The sequence below is a fragment of the Palaemon carinicauda genome, chromosome 45 (assembly GCF_036898095.1).
Source record: "Palaemon carinicauda isolate YSFRI2023 chromosome 45, ASM3689809v2, whole genome shotgun sequence".
Lineage (NCBI taxonomy): Eukaryota > Metazoa > Arthropoda > Malacostraca > Decapoda > Palaemonidae > Palaemon > Palaemon carinicauda.
The window spans coordinates 16,653,431-16,666,204 of NC_090769.1; the positions used below are offsets into that span (position 1 = coordinate 16,653,431).

Below are 12,774 nucleotides of genomic sequence, written 5' to 3' on the forward strand. Positions count from 1 at the left end.
CATAAACGGATGGACAGACTTACCCTTGCATTTTGTGCAAATACCAGTGGGGACTTGAAATTAAGCCCCTACTGGTGTACCACTCAGAGAATCCTCGTGCCTTCAAGGCACACAATATCATGAAGGATAGGCTCTCAGTATTTTGGAGGTCTAATGCCAAGGCCTGGGTCACGAGGACCATATTTACTGAGTGGGTAAACGTCTGCTTCGGTCCTGCTGTCAAGAAATTTTTAGAAGAGAACAATCTTCCTCTAAAATGTCTCCTGGTACTGGACAATGCCCCTGCTCACCCTCCTGGCCTCGAGGCCAACATACATCCTGACTTCTCCTTCATCAAGGTTCTCTATCTGCCACTGAACACCACCCCTCTCCTCCAGCCTATGGACCAGCAAGTGATTGCCAACTTCAAGAAGCTTTACATGAAGCATCTGTTCAGAAGATGCTTCGAAGTGACCGAAAGCACTCAACTCACCCTCCGTGAAATTTGGAAGGGGCATTTTGACATCGTTCAATGCCTGAAGATGATCGATAAAGCTTGGAATGAGGTTTCATGGCACACCTTGAACTCCTCAAGGAAGAAATTGTGGCCAGCTGTTGTGGCAGAACGCGACTTCGAAGGTTTCGAACCCTCAACCGAAGACGAGGCCGTTGATGATCCCGGCCCTGAGGGTGATGTTGAGGAAATAATTTCAATCGGGAGGTCCATGGGGCTTGTTGTCGATGAGGCTGACGTCGATAACCTTATCAAGGAGCACAGGGAGGAGCTTACGACTGAAGACTTGAAGGAGTTGGAGGCAATTCAGTTGACCATCATTCAAGAAGAGCACCACTCTAGTGGTGGTGATGAGGGGGGGGGGGGACAGAAGAAACGACAACGGCAGAAATAAGGGAAGCTATCTGTTGGTATGAAAACCTTACGAGATTCATTGAAAAAAAAAAACACCCAGAAAAACTTCACACAGGTCGTCTTATGGAGAGTGTTAATGACAAGTGTACGAGTCATTTTAGAAATATTTTGAGGAGTTGTCAGAAACAAGCTTCTTTGGATAGATATTTCTCCAAAAGAGAAGTGTCAGAAAGCAAAGATGATATAAGCGATTCTGGTAAAAAATGCTAAAAAGGAGTAAAGCAAAGATGAAGTGCTATTGTATAAAATTAAGTTCTAGAAAAAAAAATCATAAAAAAAATTTCAAAGACAAAAATAATAATAAAAAAAAGCATTTTTAATTTTAAGTGTTTAATAAGAATAAATTTATTATTAAGAGTAATATAATTAGCATTGATACGTTTTTATATCTGCCGTCTCCTCACCCCTCTGCCTCCAGCCACTACCAGCTCAAGTCACGTCACTCCAAAGGTAAACAAAATTCCATTTTTCCTTTACAGTACTGTACAATATATAATTTTTATTTATAATGTTATTTAATTATATACTGTACAGTACATGTATATTATATATAAGTACTGTAGTACAGTACAGTACTTACTATACTATTTTGTTACTAATTTATAATATGTATATAAAATTTTGAATTTTTTTACCTTGGGTTTTGCACACATTAGCTATTCTATTGCTCAAGTCACGTCACATCACTCCAAAGGTAAACAAAATTCAATTTTTCCTTTACAGTACTGTACTGTAAATAGTTTTTATTGATAATGTTATTTAATTATATACTGTACAGTACATGTATATTATATATAAGTACTGTAGTACAGTACTTACTATACTATTTTGTTACTAATTTTTAATATGTATATAAAATTTTGAATTTTTTTACCTGGGGTTTAGCACGCATTAGCTATTCTATTGCCCGCCATACAACATTTTCATTATACGATACCAACTCCCGAACGGATTAATGTCGTATGGTGGGGGTCTACTGTATTTACTCTGGGAATGGAACTGCTACTCTAGCAAGCCTAAATTTTTGTTGCTTTCTCTAAAATACAGTCAAATGCATGATCACAATCATATATTCATGGAAAACAGAAAAATATGAATCTAAAGCAAAATGTTATTTTTATTAGTAAAATAAATTTTTGAATATACTTACCCGATAATCATGTAGCTGTCAACTCCGTTGCCCGACAGAATTCTATGGAGGGATACGCCAGCTATCACAATACTAGAAGGGGGTGTACTTACCAGCGCCACCTGTGGCCAGGTACTATAGTACTTCTTGTTGACACCTCCTCAATTTTTCCTCGGTCCACTGGTTCTCTATGGGGAGGAAGGGAGGGTCAATTAAATCATGATTATCAGGTAAGTATATTCAAAAATTTATTTTACTAATAAAAATAACATTTTTCAATATTAAACTTACCCGATAATCATGTAGCTGATTCACACCCAGGGGGGTGGGTGAAAACCAGTGTACAAGATTAAAGGATAGCTAAGTATCCCATATTTCATATAACAGTTATCTCAAATAACAATGAAATAATAAGTACCTGGTAAGGAAGTCGAATTGAACCGTTACTCTGCCTCTTTTTTAAGTTCGTCTTCCTTACTGAGCGCAGCGTTCCTCTTGGAGGCTGAATCAACTCAAAGGTGCTAAAGTATATAGGGCTGCAACCCCTACTAAAGGACCTCTACACAACCTCTAACCCAGGCGCTTCTCAAGAATGAATTGACCACCCGCCAAATCAAAAGGATGCGGAAGGCTTCTTAGCCTACCGTAACAACCATAAAAACAACAATAAAAGCATTCAAGAGAAAGGTTAAAAAAGGTTATGGGATTAAGGGAATGTAGTGGCTGAGCCCTCACCTACTACTGCACTCGCTGCTACGAATGGTCCCAGGGTGTAGCAGTTCTCGTAAAGAGACTGGACATCTTTAAGATAAAATGATGCAAACACTGACTTGCTCCTCCAATAGGTTGCATCCATTATGCTCTGCAGAGAACGGTTTTTATTAAAGGCCATCGAAGTAGCTACGGCTCTTACTTCGTGGGTCCTTACCTTCAGCAATGCAAGGTCTTCCTCCTTTAAGTGAGAATGGGCTTCTCTAATCAGAAGCCTTATATAATACGAAACCCCATTCTTGGACATGGGCCTCGAAGGTTTCTTGATGGCACACCATAAGGCTTCTGACTGTCCTCGAATAGGTTTAGACCTATTAAGATAATACTTGAGAGCTCTGACAGGGCAAAGAACTCTCTCTAGTTCGTTACCTACCATGTTGGAGAGGCTAGGTATTTCAAACGATCTAGGCCAAGGACGTGAAGGAAGTTCGTTCTTTGCTAGGAATCCGAGCTGAAAAGAACATGTTGCAGATTCGGTCGTGAAACCAATGTTCTTGCTGAAGGCATGAACCTCACTGACTCTCTTAGCTGTTGCAAGGCAGACGAGAAAAAGAGTCTTGAGTGTAAGGTCCTTGAAGGAAGCTGACTGGAGAGGTTCGAACCTAGGTGACATAAGGAACCTTAAGACTACGTCTAGGTTCCAGCCTGGAGTGGATAGACGACGCTCTTTAGAAGTCTCAAAAGACTTAAGGATGTCTTGAAGGTCCTTGTTGGAAGAAAGGTCCAAACCTCTGTGGCGGAGAACTGAAGCCAACATACTCCTGTACCCTTTAATCGTAGGGGCTGAAAGGGATCTCTCATTCCTAAGATGTAATAGGAAGTCAGCTATTTGGGTCACAGAGGTATTGGTAGAGGATACTGAATTGGCTCTACACCAGCTCCGGAAGACTTCCCACTTAGATTGGTAGACTCTACGAGTGGAAACCCTTCTAGCTCTGGCAATCGCACTGGCTGCCTCCTTCGAAAAGCCTCTAGCTCTAGCGAATCTTTCGACAGTCTGAAGGCAGTCAGCCGAAGAGCGTGGAGGTTTGGATGCAACCTGTCTACGTGAGGTTGACGTAGAAGGTCCACTCTTAGAGGTAGAGTCCTGGGGATGTCGACTAGCCATTGAAGTACCTCTGTGAACCATTCCCTTGCAGGCCAAAGGGGAGCAACCAGCGTCAGCCGTGTCCCTTCGTGCGAGATGAATTTCTGCAGGACTTTGTTTATTATCTTGAACGGTGGGAATGCGTAAAGGTCGAGATGGGACCAGTTCAGCAGAAAAGCATCCACATGAACTGCTGCAGGGTCTGGAACTGGGGAACAGTACAGCGGAAGTCTCTTGGTCATGGAGGTGGCAAACAGATCTATGGTAGGTTGACCCCACAAGGTCCAAAGTCTGTTGCACACACTCTTGTGGAGGGTCCATTCCGTGGGAATGACCTGATTCCTTCTGCTTAGGCGATCTGCTGAGACGTTCATGTTGCCCTGAATGAACCTCGTGACCAAAGTGAGGTTTTGACTTCTTGACCAAATGAGGAGGTCCCTTGCGATCTCGTATAGGCTCCTCGAATGGGTCCCTCCTTGCTTGGAGATGTAAGCCAAGGCTGTGGTGTTGTCTGAGTTCACCTCCACCACTTTGCCTAGCAGGAGGGACTTGAAGTTCAGCAGGGCTAAATGAACTGCTAGTAGCTCCTTGCAGTTGATGTGGAGCGTTCCCTGTTCCTCGTTCTACGTTCCCGAGCATTCCCGTCCGTTCAAGGTCGCACCCCAGCCCGAGTCCGATGCATCTGAGAAGAGATGAAGATTGGGGGTCTGAATAGCCAACGATAGGCCCTCCCTGAGAAGGAGATTGTTCTTCCACCACAAGAGAGTGGTCTTCATCTCTTTGGTGACTGGGATAGAGACTGCTTCGAGAGTCAAACCCTTGTCCCAATGAGCTGCAAGATGGAATTGAAGAGGGCGGAGGTGGAGTCTCCCTAGCTCGACGAACAGGGCCAGTGATGAAAGGGTCCCTGTGAGACTCATCCACTGTCTCACCGAGCAACTGCTCCTCTTCAGCATGCTCATGATGCAATCTAGGGCTTGGCTTATCCTGGGGGCCGATGGAAAAGCCCGAAAATCCTGACTCCGAATCTCCATTCCCAGGTACACAATGGATTGGGAGGGAATGAGCTGAGACTTTTCTATGTTGACTAACAGACCCAGTTCTCTGATTAAGTCCAAAGTCCAGTTGAGACTCTCCAGACAGCGACGACTCGTGGAGGCTCTCAACAGCCAGTCGTCTAAGTAGAGGGAGGCTCTGATGTCCGATAAGTGGAGGAATTTTGCTATATTCCTCATCAGATGCGTGAACACCATAGGAGCTGTGCTTAGGCCAAAACACAGGGCTTGGAATTGGTAGACAACCTTTCCAAAAACGAATCTCAGGAAAGGTTGGGAGTCTGGATGAATAGGAACGTGAAAGTAGGCATCTTTCAAGTCCAACGAGACCATCCAGTCCTCCTGCCTGACCGCTGCTAGGACCGACTTCGTCGTCTCCATCGTGAACGTCTGCTTGGTGACATACGCATTGAGTGCGCTGACGTCCAGCACCGGTCTCCAACCTCCTGTCTTCTTGGCCACCAGAAAGAGACGGTTGTAGAAGCCCGGGGATTGATGGTCCCGGACTATAACCACTGCCTTCTTCTGCACAAGTAGCGACACCTCCTGGTGCAACGCTAGCCTCTTGTCCTCTTCTTTGTAGTTGGGAGAGAGGTTGATGGGAGATGTGGTCAGAGGGGGTTTGAGGCAGAATGGAATCCTGTAACCCTCCCTCAGCCAACTGACAGACTGGGCGTCTGCACCTCTCTTTTCCCAGGCTTGCCAGAAGCTCTTGAGTCTGGCTCCTACTGCTGTCTGGAGATGCGGAGAGTCAGTTTTTTCCTTTAGAGGCCTTGGAACCTTTCCTAGACTTGCTCCTGGAAGAGTCTGGACGGGAGCTTCCTCGGCTGGGGGCTCTACCACGAAAGGGCGGTATGAACCTCGTAGCAGGAGTATCAGCCACTGGGGTGCGATAAGTCCTGGGGACTGAGGTAGCAACCTTAGTCTTACGAGCCGATGAGGCTACAAGATCATGTGTGTCCTTTTGTATCAGGGCAGCAGACAAGTCCTTAACCAGCTCTTCGGGGAAGAGGAACTTCGAGAGCGGAGCGAAAAGGAGTTGAGACCTTTGACTAGGTGTAATGCTGGAGGAAAGGAAGGTACAAAGCTGTTCCCTTTTCTTAAGAACCCCTGATACAAACATCGACGCAAGCTCGCCAGATCCATCTCTAATGGCCTTATCCATGCAGGACATTAATAGCATGGCAGAATCCTTGTCCGCAGGGGAGGTCTTCTTGCTGAGGGCCCCCAGGCACCAGTCTAGGAAGTTGAACATCTCAAATGCTCTAAAAACACCCTTCAGGAAGTGATCAAGGTCTGAGAAGGTCCAGCAAACCTTAGAGCGCCTCATTGCAGTTCTACGAGGCGAGTCTACCAGACTTGAGAAGTCAGCCTGGGCAGAGGCAGGTACTCCCAAGCCTGGTTCCTCTCCTGTGGCATACCAAACGCCCGCTTTAGAAGTGAGCTTAGTCGGAGGAAACATGAACGAAGTCTTGCCAAGGTGTTGCTTAGTCTGCAACCACTCCCCTAAGATCCTTAACGCTCTCTTAGAGGACCTTGCTAGGACTAGCTTAGTATAGGTAGACTTAGCTGGCTGCATGCCCAGCGAAAACTCAGATGGTGGAGAGCGGGGAATAGCAGAGACAAAGTGGTCTGGGTATACCTCCCTAAACAGAGCCAAGACCTTACGAAAGTCAATAGAAGGCGGAGAAGACTTGGATTCATCCACGTCTGATGAGGGATCCAGGTGTGCCGCCTCATCATCAGACGCCTCATCACCAGAGTGTAGCGAAGAGATCGGAAAGGTATGCTGAACAGCAGAGTCAGAACGAGCTGGAACAACAATATTAGTGGTTTCCTCTTCAAGAATCTGTTGAGGGAACACCTGAGGCTCAGACTGCAAAGGCTGAACAAAAGAAGAAGCAGAAGGTAGGCGCATGGGTGGAGGAGGCTGACTCCTGGCATGAGTGGCTGAACTCAAGGGTTGCGCTTGCTGAGTGGTTGGCGGAAGCGGAGTAGCAAGTTCCTGTTCCTGCAGTGTGAGCGGAGAGCGATGAGGTAGAGGCTGCGCAGAACGTAGTAAATGTCTCGCGAGTTGAGGCTCCTGAGGCGCAAGGCTAAGGTGTTGTGGTGCTTGCCTTGCGGAGGGTTGAGCTCGCTGCAGCGAGAGCTGAGGAGACTGACTCATGGATGGGAGAGGTTGTTGTACCTCAACCGAGTGTTGCATCACTGGTGGAGCAGCAAGTGGAAGCGGAGGAAGAGAGGTATAAGCCTCCTGATCCCATTGCTGAGGTTGCCTTAAGGAAGGCGGAGGCTGTACACCACTGGGAACAGTAAACTCAGAACGTGGCTCAACATCGTACGCCTGGCAGGCGGTACTGCGGTCAGGCGGAGCGAGCGCAGGCGGAGCGAGTGCAGGCGGAGGCGGAGGCGCAACCTTCTCAGCCCGACACTCACGCATCAAGACCGAAAGTTGTGACTGCATGGACTGCAGTAGAGTCAACTTGGGGTCGGCAGACACTACGGTCTGCTGAGGCAAAGCCTTAACAGCAGAGATCTGTTGCGGCAGAACCTTACTCCTCTTGGGCGAAGTGCAGTCGACTGATGACTGCGGCGAGTCAGAGCTGAGCCAATGACTGCAGCCCGGTTGAGCACTCGCAGACTGGACTCTGCGTTTGAGTGGTCTAGAGACCTGAGTCCAGCGTTTCTTCCCTGACAATTGATCAGCGGACGAGTAAAAGACGGGCTCAATCGTCTGCAGGTGGGAGTGACGGTCTCTGGAAGACACGCCCGCAACCACCGAGGATACTTCTGTGCGCCGATCAAGGCCTGCCGAACCCTTTTGCCCTTCAACATTGCTTCTCCCCTGGGCTTGGGAGCTTGCAAGAGGTCCCGGACTGGGAGGACGACTGGCACGCACAGAAGTATCCTCACGCACCACACTGACACTGACACTAGCACTTGGCACTGCACTGACACTAGCACTCGTCACAGCACTGGCACTAATACCACCCACTGCACTCTTGACCTTAAGTTCCTTGACTTCGGCCATAAGAGACTTATGATCGCTAACCACTGACTCTACTTTATCGCCTAAGGCCTGAATAGCACGCAAAACAACAGACATATCAGGCTGAGGGCAAATAGTAGGTTCGGGGGTAGCCACTACAGGGGTAGGAAAAGGTAGGGGATCATGAGGTGAGGAAAAAAGTGAAGAGTGAGAAGAACTCCTCCTAACTCTGCCTCTCTCTAACTTATTTGAATATTTCAAAAGACGGACAAAATCAAGTTCCGAAAGTCCGGCGCATTCCTCACATCGATTTTCTAACTGACAGGGCCTATCCCTACAGTCAGAACAAGCGGTGTGAGGATCTACCGAGGCCTTCGGAATACGCCTATTACAAGACCTACATCGCCTATGGGTGGGGGCTTGTGAAATGTCAGACATCTTGAATCCAAAGAGTTAGCCAAGTGGGGTTTCAAAATCAAGCAAAAGATCGTTAACCGTTAATCAGGACTATATAAAAGCTATCTAAGCTAATATAAGAAGGTTTCCAGTAAAGCGACAGCCGAAATCAAAGAGAAATACTTCACCAAAAGCCGTGAAAATACTCCAAGAACATAAGCGTATCCCAGAACGTCTTGCCGGAAGCACGACAGAGGAAAAATTGAGGAGGTGTCAACAAGAAGTACTATAGTACCTGGCCACAGGTGGCGCTGGTAAGTACACCCCCTTCTAGTATTGTGATAGCTGGCGTATCCCTCCATAGAATTCTGTCGGGCAACGGAGTTGACAGCTACATGATTATCGGGTAAGTTTAATATTGAAAATTGTATTTTCCCCAAAACTTTAATTCTGAACACCCAAGCAAAGTCATCCAGAAATGTTTGGGAAACTTTACAGGGAAACCAGGGATGTTTAATGTAATTTTGAGAGAGAGAGAGAGAGAGAGAGAGAGAGAGAGAGAGAGAGAGAGAGAGAGAGAGAGAGAGAGAGAGAGAGAGAGAGAGAGATATTAGTAGGAAAATGTCAAATCCTCCGATAACCTTCTGCCTTACGGTAGAGACTCGGTCTCTAGAAAGATTTTGTTTCCATAAACATTCTTTTAAAATGAGAATGCTTGATAGCACATATAAAATTGCATACAATTAGTTATCGCATGCACAAAACTTTCTCGATATGAAAACCTACCCTTGAGCTCTTACTCAACTCGGAGCAGTCACAGCCATGGGATTTAGGCTCTATGAGCCTGGATTGTGATGCAGATTTGAAACGCGTCACACGCCTGGATCGCTATGTGATGAGAGATCATTTGTTCCATACAAAACTCTTAGGTGATAGGATTGTTTTTACCTTTGGCACCACAACCCCGCCTAGCTGTAAGCTTAGATTAGGACGCAAGGGATTTATGAGGTCACTTGCTTCAAGCAAAACTTTCAAGTGATAGGATAGCTTTCACCTTTGGTGCAATAATCCAGGCTAACTGTGAGCTTGAATGATTTGCAACCACAGGCGGCAATGAGAGATCGCTAGAACAAGCAAAAATCTCAAGTGAAAAGAAAGCTTTCACCCTTGTACCATGATGCATGGTCACTGTGAGGTTGGATGCCATGCAACCAGGGGGACGAGACGTTGAGAAACCGCTCATTTCAAGCAAACCCCTCAGGTGAAAGGCTAGCTTTCACTTTTGGCGCCGCAATCCAGGCTCACCATAAACCTCAACCGTGTCACAAGGAGGTGAGAAATCGCTTGTTTTAAGCAAAACTTTCAGGTGAAAGAAAGCTTTTAACTTTGGCATCGTGATCCAGGATTGCCAGAGTTTGAATCGCGTTACGCCTAGGCTAGTGAGGGATTCAGAGATTGCTTGCATTAAGCAAAACTCACATGTGAAAGCAAAACTTTCACCTTTGGCATTGCAATCCAGGCTCACTTAGAGATTGAGTCGCGTCGTGAGCTAAGCTCGCAAGGGATTGAGAGATTGCTTGTATTAAGCAAAACTCTCAGTTGGAAGGAAAGCTTTCATCTTTTGCAATGTGATCCAGGTCCTCTAAAAGGTTGCATGGCATTGCAAAGTGTTGAGAAATTGCTACCACTGGTAACACCTGGAATAACTGTTGACAGAGTTAAAAGTTTTATAGCTGTACGACAGCTTGTGCTGATTTCTATATCCTAAGTAAATAGCGAAGGTTTGTATTTGTGGCGGAACGATTATTGATATTAAAGTACAGTACTTTGAATTGTATTGGAACAACGGAATCAGAACTACGTAAGGCTGTAGGCAGGATGCAGCGACACATCAGACGACCTTTAAATGAATTGGTACAGAATTTGTTTCTGGGGAGGGTGAAATGACAAAGCAACTGTGAGACCTACAACAGACATAATTATGTGTCATGGAGAACAGACATATGCAAAGGTAAAGGTGTCTGGTTTCAATTCCAGTTTCATCATAACAGATGCTCACCAGAATGTCAGCTGGGCAAGCACAATCCACCACAGTAGTGCCCAACAACTGCAGTGGCCTCCTCAGTAAACAGCTTAAACTCACGGTCCCGGGAAGGGATCGATCGGCTGCTATGCAAACACGTTACTAACGTACTATCACGAAATGTCAAATGAAAATAAAATATACAATAATAACTTTGTAGATTACAAAGTTTAATTCTCGAGTTTATTTATTGGGTAAATCTTTAGAATAAGAAGTGACTGACTGATGGAATGTTGTAAATCTTGAACTTCTGATTTTGACCTATATAAGGGTAACAGATTGGTTATTTTGGGAACCTGAAGGTATACAATGCCCTAGGACAAGTTAGAGGTGGCCTAGCTTTAACTGGACTTAGCATTGGACCCGATGCCGTAAGTTAGGTTAGAAAGGATTATGTTTAAGATGTACTGTATTCCTTCATTCACCAGCTTTCCTAGACCTATGCAAAGGTCACTATCGTAGGATTTCAATGGATCCTTCCATGATAGAATATCTCGAATTGCACATAAACATTTTTAAAATTACTTTATTTTAAACAAAATATAGTCGAGACATACGTTCAATAGTTATATGGCACAGTTTAGTCACTCAACAAGATAAAGAAAATAGTTTCCTGGCATCTACTTACCAATGTCAAGTCTTCCACAAAACTGGATTCTATGGGAAGAGATTTTTCCAATGAAGATTCGAGCAACATTTTCACTTGAAGGAACAGCAGCAACACCATCATGCACTTGTTCCTCGTTGTCTGAGGTAGGCCTAGTTGTTGACTAATAATGTTACCATGCATGCCCATAATGACTGAACCCTTGTCATTTCAATAAAAAAATGTTTTCGTTGTTTACAACTTCGCATCTTCTTACTGTTAGGCATAATCATAATCATAATCGTGATAAAACTTCACTCCAACCAAGAGGATTCACTCCTATGGGAGACTTAGGGTTGGGAGTTTCTTTGACACTGACATCAGATGAGTAAAATGTTTTCCACTAGACTCGAAATCGTCAACATAAGACTCACATGATTTGGAATATGGAACATTAATGTAATTGGCTTCCTCACATAACACTAACAAGAGAACAATGCTCATAAATCGTTCAAACTTGGTGTACAAAATATAATTACGAATTTACAATGCCCAAATTCCCAATTTTTGGCAATTTAAATTATGTCAAACCAAACAAACGATGGTCTTTGTTTCAGCTAATAAAAAATACAAACCATAAAAAAATTCCACTGGTATTTCGCCTCAACAGATTTTTTATACTATATAATAAATATTTTCTTAACTTTTGATAAAATATCCGCAAATAACACAGTTCGTATAAATCCACATTACAAAATATGAATTACCAGTCCTTTAAAAGCATTACATGAAACGGTACTACTGCTGTGTCAGTACAGTGCTGCCAGGTTCAGGGTAATTACCCTATTTTAGGGTAATTTAAGTATGTTTAGGGTAACAGGGTAAAACGTAGCAAAAACGCTAAATTCTAGGGTAATTTCAAATTTTCTAATAAAAAAAATAAAAATAATAGAAATTATATATATATATATATATATATATATATATATATATATATATATATACATATATATATATATATATATATATATATATATATATATATATATATATAGACAGAAAAGAGAGCCTTGCTTATTGTGTTACTCTTGTTTACTATACTCGAGTGTTACTTAAAACCAAGCTACCTAAACTCTACACCACTAGATAAGGTTAGAGTCCGTGACCCAGGAAATTTTCTTCCATTAGAAGACATATATCTTGGTGGAAGGGTAACTGCAACACTCCAGGCAACACAGAACATAATTCAAAAAGAATATCTACACAACTTAAGGTTAAGATGTCTCGACTTCTATATAGAGAGTGCACTCCAAATCATGCAGAGATTTAATCTCTCTGATCCAATATATGAAGATCTGAAGGCTTTGAACCCTCAAAGTGTTATGAAGAAAGCTATCCCATCAGTTGCACCATTGGCATCGAAATTTCCAAACATTGTTAATGAAAATGACCTAAACAGTATTGATCGTGAGTGGCGTTTACTGAGAAACACAGAAATGAATGCTAAAAGTGATATTAGTGCATGGGAATTTTGGATGGAAGTGAAACATATGAAGAAAGGTGATGACACACCCCTGTTTCCTTTACTAGGAAATTTTATGGTAAAATTGCTCACATTGCCACATTCAAGTGCCTGTGTGGAGAGGATTTTCTCTCAGGTCAACTTAATGAAGACGAAAACTAGAAATTCCTTAAATACTGAAACTTTAATTGGCATGTTGCATGCGAAAAGAACATTCGAAAGTGCAACATCCGATACATTCACAGTTAC

The 12,774-nt window shown here is 43.9% G+C and overlaps 1 protein-coding gene across 2 annotated transcripts in view; it reads right to left on the reverse strand.

The window, feature by feature from the left end:
* LOC137634743 (ATP-binding cassette sub-family G member 1-like) overlaps nt 1-11,190 on the reverse strand; it is a 397,250-nt gene extending 386,060 nt beyond the window's left edge. For both annotated transcript variants that reach the window (XM_068367239.1, XM_068367238.1), the window contains exon 1: nt 11,046-11,190. The gene's annotated coding sequence lies outside the window, so the exon portion shown is untranslated. The remainder of the gene's footprint in view (nt 1-11,045) is intronic.
* Between the last annotated feature and the right edge of the window lie 1,584 nt (nt 11,191-12,774).